Here is a 10383-nt window from a genome sequence, read left to right on the forward strand (position 1 = left end):
CTCTCTCCGTCGCCTCTCCTCTGTTTCGCTCCATGGACGGCGATCCATGCCGTCCAGGATTTCTTCCCACGTCCAGGACCCTTTACCGTCCAACAGTTCCTCCCATGTCCAGACCCTTTGCTCCTGGACGCGCTGCTTGGTCCTTTTTTGGTGGGTTATTCTGTCACGATCGTCTGAAGGAGCGGACCAATACGCAGCGCGTGGAGTGAACATGATGACTTTATTTAATTAAAGCAACCACGAAAAAAACAACAAATGACGATACGTGAAGTCCTCTGTGACACCGACAGAACATACAACACTGGAACAATAACCCACCAAACAAAGGAGAAAACACACAGAATATATGGCTCCCAATCAGAGATAACGAGCCGACAGCTGACACTCGTTACCTCCGATTGGGAGTCATAGACCAATCACCACTAGACACAAACAAAATGAAACTCACCCATCCCCAACACCACCAAATGAAATACACCCAAACCAATGACAATGAACAACCCTGGCTCAAATATCAAAGTCCATGGAGCCAGAGTGTCACAGAGAGTATTTTGGCAAACTCCAAGTGAGTTGTCATGTGCCTTTTACTGAGGAGTGGCTTCCGTCTGGCCACTCTACCATAAAAGGCCTGATCGCGGGAGTGCTGCAGAGATGGTTGTCCTTCTAGAAGGTTCTCCCATCTCCACAGAGGAACCAGAGCTCAATTTCGAGTCTCATAGCAAAGGGTCTGAATACTTATGTAAATAAGGTATTTCTGTTTTTTATTTGTAATACATTTGCAAACATTTCAAAAAACCTGTTTTCGCTTTGTCATTATGGGGTATAGTGTGTAGATTGCTGAAGATTTTTCTATATTTTATCCATTTTAGAATAAGGCTGAAACGAAACAAAATGTGGAACGAGTCAAGGGGTCTGAATATTTACTGAAGGCACTGTATATTATTGAGCAGTCCTATAACCAATCAAAGCCCTGTCGATAGCTTAAATCTCATACCTTTGCCTTTCTGCATGGGTTAACCATTTCCCATATTGGTTTGTTGGTTCCAAAATGATATGCATACGTATAAATAGTTCAAAACTTGGATATCTTATCATGGCTGTAGAATGAGGAAACCTATAGATGAGACAGGCCTATGCCTATTACGAGATAACACAATAATAAATGATTCCACTGTAGCCAGGAAACCCTTGTGATTGCCAGTCTATTGAGACAATTGGCATCGCTACTTGTATTGTATTCTGTTCTTTGATAACGCCGCCCTTTACCAGGCTACCAGCCATCCTACACCAAATGAGTAGTATGGTGAATGAAGTGGGCATGGATCAGTGGTGTAGCCAAAACTTTGTTGGTGGGTTGGCTTGTATACATTTGGGTGGTGTGACGACCCTCCCACTCTGTCTGCCGAATTCTCTCTTTGTTCTTGTTTTCCTTAATAGGATGTCGGTGGGCATCCACTCACTTACACTACTGATTACTGACTACACACACCATTAATTGTATATAGTTTGCTTTAGTTAATAAATATATTTTGTTATTCCTTATCTCCACGTTGTCTCCCTATTTCTTACGGGCTACGAGCCGGTTCGTGACAGTGGGCCCCCCAAAAAATATATGTATTTTTTGTTTGTGAACACAGCTAACTTCCTGCAATTGTACACATTTGTCATAGGGCAAAGAGGAAAATGTGCAGTTCATGCTATTCTACACATTTTTCCATGAGGCTGAGAGACCATTTAGCATTTGTAAAGCTAAAATATATGTGGATGTGTTGAGACATCTTGTACCTCCCTGTAAAACAAAGGAGATGATTAAGACAATGGAGAACGATATAAAGTGGTAACTGATGTGGTAATCAAATGTATGACTATAAGAAGAGAATATCCTCAATAGTGGCTTATACAATGACGACAACCGGTATTAGAAATTGTCAAACTGAGTGCATGACTGGCAGAAAACAGTAAGAAAGGATGCTTGCTTTATCTCCATGCTAAGAACATGATCATTCCTCAACTTTAAGTGCAGCATGCTGTGATCTCATCATTCAACCTACTATCTTTCATTGGTATTTCTAAACATGATTCTGACTCACAAATCATTAATAGGCAAACTGACCATCAAACCATAACCAAATTGAATCATTTACCAAGTGGCTTAAAATTAACCCGAATTCCAATGCTAACCGTTCCGCCCTTGAGTAAGCACAATTGTGAAGCACATTTAGCACTGTCTTTAAGTTGTAACCAAAATGCCAACGTCATACTGTCCACAATCACATAACTCCCTCTCCTCCTCCTCCATAGGCAAACTCACATGTGAACAGAGACCCACAGAATCACTGACACTCAAACAGACAAAGTCAGGCACACATGATTGTTCCATTCATCAATTTGGATTATCAACCAACAAGGAAGTTATGAAGATATAGACTGATTGACCTAGTCTGGGTACCAGTATCTGTAACATTCCACTCATTGTGTCTTTGGCAAATGAGATGGAGTAGGCCTACAAGGAGTGGAATGTAATAGCTGAACAGAGACGCAACCAGGCTATCTTTGACCAATGTTTTTAAAGTTTCCCACTATTTTACCTTAGGCTACGTCATCTTTATTAACAGGGTAGCCTGCTAAATTGTAATCATGAAATAAGCATATGATTGGAGGGGAAATTATGAAAAAGCTTTGAATAGTCTGGTCTGGCTAATTCCACAGTTTTAAGCACTATGATTTATACAATTACATGATAACAAAATGAGTGATAATGAAAATAGTCGACATGAGTACTAGAGTAATCAATGAAAAAGATAAGCATTGTATAGGCCTAACCAACGGTGCCAAATGCTACCTGACAACTCTTGCATATATGCGCCCCAGTGCTCTTTTCCATGACGCAGAGTGTGAGAGGACTTCATTGAGGGAGCTCTAACCAGCTCCACATGCCTGCTCTGAGCAGGAGGCACAGGTCCTCAGAGGCAGTACAATGACTGTCTGTGTGGCATGTGGGGAGCAGCCTGGGAGAAGAGAGGGTCAAGCGCTGGGTAGGATACAGTGGGGCTGGCAGAGGCCCAAGTCTTCAGGCCCCTTAGCATACTTGTAGGGGTTCCGATCCAGGGCTGTCTGAGGCACCACACAGCTACCGCTGATATTTTTTCCGACTTTACTGTAAGTGCTCTACCTGTGGATGGGAGCTAGGCTGTTTGGCCAGGCTGAGGCGAACTCAAACACAGCAGAGCTAAACATGTCAATAGTCTCCCTAAGGAGTCATGCAACGTGAAATGATAGGCCAATATTATTGGATTTGAGATTAAGTCTTTAACTGAGAGAAATTACTTTCATGGGAAAAATAACTGCTACATTTTGAGATAAGCATTATTCTGTAAGTCTACTTAAGTTTCAATGTCATATGCACAAGTACAGTGAAATGCCTTTCCTGCAAGCTCTAACCCCAACAATGCAGTAATCAATAACAATGTAATACTAAAAGTAACAAGGTAGAACAAAAACACACAAGATATAAAAATAAGAAGAACACGATAAAGTAAGTAAGCATACTATATACAGGGTCAGTTTCAGTACCATATTTACAATGTGCAGGGATACTGGATCGATAGAGGTAGATATGTATAGAGGTATGGTGACTAGGCATCAGGATATATGATAAACAGAGTAGCAGCAGCGTATGATGATTGCATGTGAGTGGGTATGTGTAGAGTCAGTATAAATGTACAGTATTAGCATATTATGTGTGTGTGAGCAAATGATGGCGTGAGTGTTTGTATGTGTGTGGTAGTATCAGTGTGCGTAGGGTGTAGGGCCTGTGAGCGTGCATAGTGACAGGGCAAAAATAAGAAAAAAATACAAAAGTCAACTCAAATAGTCCGTGTAGCCTTTTTGTTAGCTATTTAGTTAGCTATTTAGCAGTCTAATGGCTTGGGGATGGAAGCTGGTAACAACGCTTTACATTAAGGTATAGCCTACTTTATGAATGATTTACAAAGGGTTTATAAGTAGTTGGGCTGTTTATTATTAGTTTATATATTATTTATAAATAATAATAATAATCTGTAATAAACCATTAGAACACATTAGTTGAAATTGTTTGATTATCATCATTAGGCCTACTTATTTTAGTATCTTGCTAATATTAGCAAGAAGGCTACAGGCCTTGATCCTTCAGTCAATATGAAAATATGCTGAAGGAACATTACCTTCTAATCCGAAAATTACTGGCCATCTGATTTCTCTCAATCCTGAATAAAACAAAGCCATTTGTGCATGTATTCAGCTCACACAACTCAATCCATAAAACAAAACAATGCAACATATCCAGCCATGCCAGGCAACTTTGGAAAATAGCCTAACAGTAATGTTATGACTGTGCTTTTATGGGAGAAAAAGCTTTCAAGTATGCATTAGGCTAGGTAAGGTCTGAACAGGGTGCTTTGTATCTGAAAAACAGGGGCCTTTTTAACTGAACAGCTCTTCCAAAGAAGTAAAAGGAACACTACTTTGCGAGAGACACCAGACTTATCCTAATCATCACTGCGAGCCACACCCTGTACGTTACATTGAGAGAAACAAACGATGGGTCACGAACACAACCGGAGGGCCTCAGAGGAGAGTGAAGAATGAGGTAATGCAGCAACACCAAGAACAGCCTTTCCTTTTAACATTAGGCATAACATAATGGAGGACGCTTGGAGAGTGATGCCATCATGTTCCTGAGTTAGGCTAACAACAGATGACTCCCTGACTGAGAAGATAAAGTTTCAGCAGGACAGCATATTTTCTCTCCAGTTCCCTGGGCTCTGTGGTGTGGCATTTTGTCACTGTGCAAACTTAGCATCACACTAAAAAAGACAAACCCATGTAGTCTACTGTACAGAGCAAGTCTGCATCCCTAGGCTAAGTATCATTCTGGTCTGACACAGTACATTGCTTAGCCTACTTCTTATGTCTTATTACAATGTTATAACAAACCTTCATTTTTTAAGAAAATGTAGTCTGCACAAACATGATGCACCGATGTTGTGACAAACCACATGGGTTAACCATTTCCCATATTGGTTTGTTGGTTCCAAAATGATATGCATACGTATAAATAGATCAAAACTTGGATATCTTATCATGGCTGTAGAATGAGGAAACCTATAGATGAGACAGGCCTATGCCTATTACGAGATAACACAATAATAAATGATTCCACTGTAGCCAGGAAACCCTTGTGATTGCCAGTCTATTGAGACAATTGGCATCGCTACTTGTATTGTATTCTGTTCTTTGATAACGCCGCCCTTTACCAGGCTACCAGCCATCCTACACCAAATGAGTAGTATGGTGAATGAAGTGGGCATGGATCAGTGGTGTAGCCAAAACTTTGTTGGTGGGTTGGCTTGTATACATTTGGGTGGCGTGACGACCCTCCCACTCTGTCTGCTGAATTCTCTCTTTGTTCTTGTTTTCCTTAATACATTTACATTTTAGTCATTTAGCAGACACTCTTATCCAGAGTGACTTACAGGAGCAATTAGGGTTAAGTGCCTTGCTCAAGGGTACATCGACAGATCTTTCACCTAGTTGGTTTGGGGATTAGAACCAGCGACCTTTCGGTTACTGGCACAACGCTCTTAACCACTAAGCTACCTGCCGCCCCAGGTAGCTTAGTGGTTAGTATGTCGGTAGGCGGAGCCGGGAGGTAACTTCCTGCAATTGTACACATTTTGTCATAGGGCAAAGAGGAAAATGTGCAGTTTATGCTATTCTACCCATTTTGCCATGAGGCTGAGAGACCATTTTGCATTTTTATAGCTACAATATACACTGCTCAAAAAAATAAAGGGAACACTTAAACAACACAATGTAACTCCAAGTCAATCACACTTCTGTGAAATCAAACTGTCCACTTAGGAAGCAACACTGATTGACAATACATTTCACATGCTGTTGTGCAAATGGAATAGACAACAGGTGGAAATTATAGGCAATTAGCAAGACACCCCCAATAAAGGACTGGTTTTGCAGGTGGTGACCACAGACCACTTCTCAGTTCCTATGCTTCCTGGCTGATGTTTTGGTCACTTTTGAATGCTGGCGGTGCTTTCACTCTAGTGGTAGCATGAGACAGAGTCTACAACCCACACAAATGGCTCAGGTAGTGCAGCTCATCCAGGATGGCACATCAATGTGAGCTGTGGCAAGAAGGTTTGCTGTGTCTGTCAGCGTAGTGTCCAGAGCATGGAGGCGCTACCAGGAGACAGGCCAGTACATCAGGAGACGTGGAGGAGGCCGTTGGAGGGCAACAACCCAGCAGCAGGACTGCTACCTCCGCCTTTGTGCAAGGAGGAGCAGGAGGAGCACTGCCAGAGCCCTGCAAAATGACCTCCAGCAGGCCACAAATGTGCATGTGTCTGCTCAAACGGTCAGAAACAGACTCCATGAGGGTGGAATGAGGGCCGACGTCCACAGGTGGGGGTTGTGCTTACAGCCCAACACCGTGCAGGACGTTTGGCATTTGCCAGAGAACACCAAGATTGGCAAATTCGCCACTGGCGCCCTGTGCTCTTCACAGATGAAAGCAGGTTCACACTGAGCACGTGACAGACGTGACAGAGTCTGGAGACGCCGTGGAGAACGTTCTGCTGCCTGCAACATCCTCCAGCATGACCGGTTTGGCGGTGGGTCAGTCATGGTGTGGGGTGGCATTCCATGTGCTCGCCAGAGGTAGCCTGACTGCCATTAGGTACTGAGATGAGATCCTCAGACCCCTCGTGAGACCATATGCTGGTGCGGTTGGCCCTGGGTTCCTCCTAATGCAAGACAATGCTAGACCTCATGTGGCTGGAGTGTGTCAGCAGTTCCTGCAAGAGGAAGGCATTGATGCTATGGACTGGCCCGCCCGTTCCCCAGACCTGAATCCAATTGAGCACATCTGGGACATCATGTCTCGCTCCATCCACCAATGCAACGTTGCACCACAGACTGTCCAGGAGTTGGCGGATGCTTTAGTCCAGGTCTGGGAGGAGATCCCTCAGGAGACCATCCGCCACCTCATCAGGCGCATGCCCAGGCGTTGTAGGGAGGTCATACAGGCACATGGAGGCCACACACACACTACTGAGCCTCATTTTGACTTGTTTTAAGGACATTACATCAAAGTTGGATCAGCCTGTAGTGTGGTTTTCCACTTTAATTTTGAGGGTGACTCCAAATCCAGACCTCCATGGGTTGATAAATTTGATTTCCATTGATAATTTTTGTGTGATTTTGTTGTCAGCACATTCAACTATGTAAAGAAAAAAGTATTTAACAAGATTATTTCATTCATTCAGATCTAGGATGTGTTATTTTAGTGTTCCCTTAATTTTTTTGAGCAGTGTAGGTGTGTTAACTGTAATAAAGGCACTGGATTATGAGATGTCTTGTTTGCTAACTGAACAAATGAAATAGGCAGTGGCATGGTGCAGATAGCCATAGAAGCATAGTGACATATTCCCCAATGCGGTCATATTCTTGACTTATTGGGGGTGTGACTTTTAGTTAGTTATCTTTGGCAACCCATCATGTGAGTGAATGTCATTCCAGTTAATCTGTTCTGTTACATTTAATCAAATCTCTAACTAACCCAGTGCACTGCTTGCTATGCATTCTATCTGATGGTCTTTGCATGTTTAGGTAAAAATACAAATAATGTCCCGTTTGGACACTGACAAGTAAGGAGCATACATTTTTTTTTGCTAAATTGATCCTTGCTCCCCAGTGGGTGAGTCAACTCCCCAATGCAACCTTTGCACATTGATTTAGGCTGTGTTTACACAGGCAGTCCAATTCTGATCTGTTGGTTGCCTGTGTAATAAACACAGCCATAGTGTGCTGTCCAGAGGACTGATGTGAGTTTGTTTAATTCAACTGTGAGGATCAGAATGGTAGATAGCCAGATGGGCAGAGGGCAACTCATCCAATAAAGACAGCCCACCGGCACTTAAGAAATAACACAATGCCCACTGTGTGTGTTGCTGTATAACACTATGGGCGGCAGGTGGCTTAGTGGTTAAGAGCGTTGTGCCAGTAACCGAAAGGTCACTGGTTCTAATCCCTGAGCCGACTAGGTGAAAAATCTGTCGATGTGCCCTTGAGCAAGGCACTTAACCCTAATTGCTCCTGGATAACAGCATCTGCTAAATGACTATTTATTTACTATAGGCCTATAAATTGATCCGTTTTTTATAATGCCTAATCCAAGATTGCTGGGGACACTAAAGTCATTAATATAAAGGAGAAGAGGACTGTTAGTAAAAATATAGCCTACGAGTGTATTACATTTTCCCTGTTGTGTGGAGCTTCACCAGTTTGCTATCTTCTTTCAAAATCAAAACACAATGATTTAGCCGAATATAACACAATGGACATTGCATGTTGCTCAACGTGCATTACATTTTGCGGACAGTCATAACTGCCAAGGCCAACCTCATTGCGCTCCATTTCAGGGGGCAGATTTCATTTCAGCAGGGGGCAACTCACGACATGTCCTTGCTGACAGACAGCATGTGGGGAATCAAACTCAGATTAGACGCTCTCAACAATCTGTCAACACACTGTTCAGGGAAATTATAGGAAGGTTAAAATGAAAGGAAAACATCTTCCACCATCCCTGACTGCATTTTCAATGTTACAAATTCCACAACCATTCTGCAAACATTCCTAGAACAATTGTGAATCCATCAAACAGCCTTGTTGCACTTGTTTTTCACTTTTAATTTTTGGAAAGTATTTCCAACAAAATATTGTTGTGTTCATTATTTATTTAAAAAGATGACCAAGTTGAGTGTGCCTCAATTGATGTGCTGTAACTTGCCAACCAACCAACAGCATCAAATCGACAAATTGGTTATTAGCTACAAAGTATAAATCCTATGATAAACAAAGCCATTCGCAAACAGATGTCAAAGTAAGTTAATGTTTTCAGAAAAGTATACACTTTTAAGTAAATTAACATTTTAAAATAAAACAGATATATTTGAGTTGCCTCTCTATGCGATTGCTGGGCATGCAACCGCTATTTTCTGAATGATTAAAATTAGCCAGCTAGCTCAGGTATTTGGCAGCTGTGGTTGCTAGGAAAAAAGCTTGAAAAAGCAAATGTAAATTCACTTACCAGCAATGTAGTTAACACATTTGGCAATCCGAAGCACAAGCAGAATAGCATAGGCAAGTAAGCAAACGTTAGTAACGTTAAGCGCTATCTTTGAGATGCAAGACATAGGCGTTTTTATGCGCCGAATGGGAGGCGCCGTGGGATCCCTTTCATTGATTAGGCCTACGCGACTTGAAAACATATGGTCACATACCACATTTAAGAAGCAAATACATTTTTCATAGCAAATTAATAATTGGTTGGCAATAATCTAACTGGTTGCTAACTCCGCAGGCAGAGTGCACGTTCCATTGGAATGTAGTTAGTACAACGCGTACCCTTTTAAAAAATATTTTTGACGCATGCGCAGCGCATGCAGTTCTTGAGACAAACCATCACAAAAGGATCCATCATTTACATTTTAGTAGACGCTCTTATCCAGAGCGATTTACAGTTAGTGAGTGCATACATTTTCATACTGGCCCCCCGTGGGAATCGAACCCACAACCCTAGCGTTGCGAACGCCATGCTCTACCAACTGAGCTACACGGCATTTGATTGATTTAATGCTGATATACATATTTTAATAAGTTCTGAAGTTAAGTAAAACTAAATGTGCTTTTTTCTGTGAACTACAAACAATTTCATCCACCAACAGCATGGAAATGGACTCAGAGCTGTGGTTTAGATGGTGGTCATACGGGTTGGAGTAGCAACCTGTACTTTTCGAAGTGCAGTAAATGTGCTGGACTCAGGCTCTCTCCCTCCACACAGCCAAAGCAAACAGTTGACCTCTGATGGATGAGACTTTAGTTGTGTGGGTGATGGATGAGTGAATGGATGATCAACTACTTTCTGATACTTTGAAACCTGGGGCATGGGGCTGTATGTATCAAGAGTCTCAGACTAGGAGTGCTGATCTAGGATCAGGTTGCCCCTGTCCATTCAATCTTGTTCATTGTGGTCTAAAAGGCTAAACTGATCCTAAATCAGCACTCCGACTCTGAGACACTTAATACATACAGCCCCAGGAATCTGGTCTACCCAAGTAAAGAACTGTCCAGAATGACGTTCTCCCCTTTTACTGTGCCCTGGCACTGCCCTTGGTCAAGGAATAAGCAAACATTTGCTCACCATTTTGTTATTGTCTTTCAAAGTTTGTAGTCTGTCAGGAATAATTAGGTAATATCTACTGGGTGCAACTTTACCAACTAAAGGGTGACACTTTTACCCTCACTGTGGTTTACAAAGGTATT

The 10383-nt window shown here is 42.2% G+C and overlaps 1 protein-coding gene and 1 non-coding gene across 2 annotated transcripts in view; both read right to left on the bottom strand.

The window, feature by feature from the left end:
• LOC121567769 (CMP-N-acetylneuraminate-beta-galactosamide-alpha-2,3-sialyltransferase 4) overlaps positions 1-9441 on the bottom strand; it is a 44515-nt gene extending 35074 nt beyond the window's left edge. The window contains exon 1 of the mRNA XM_041878030.2: positions 9149-9441. The gene's annotated coding sequence lies outside the window, so the exon portion shown is untranslated. The remainder of the gene's footprint in view (positions 1-9148) is intronic.
• Positions 9442-9607: 166 nt separating this feature from the next.
• On the bottom strand, positions 9608-9679 carry trnaa-cgc. Its single transcript has one exon. It is a non-coding gene; the product is annotated as a tRNA-Ala (tRNA).
• Positions 9680-10383: the final 704 nt, after the last annotated feature.

This window comes from Coregonus clupeaformis, chromosome 6, assembly GCF_020615455.1.
Source record: "Coregonus clupeaformis isolate EN_2021a chromosome 6, ASM2061545v1, whole genome shotgun sequence".
In the NCBI taxonomy this organism is placed as follows: domain Eukaryota; kingdom Metazoa; phylum Chordata; class Actinopteri; order Salmoniformes; family Salmonidae; genus Coregonus; species Coregonus clupeaformis.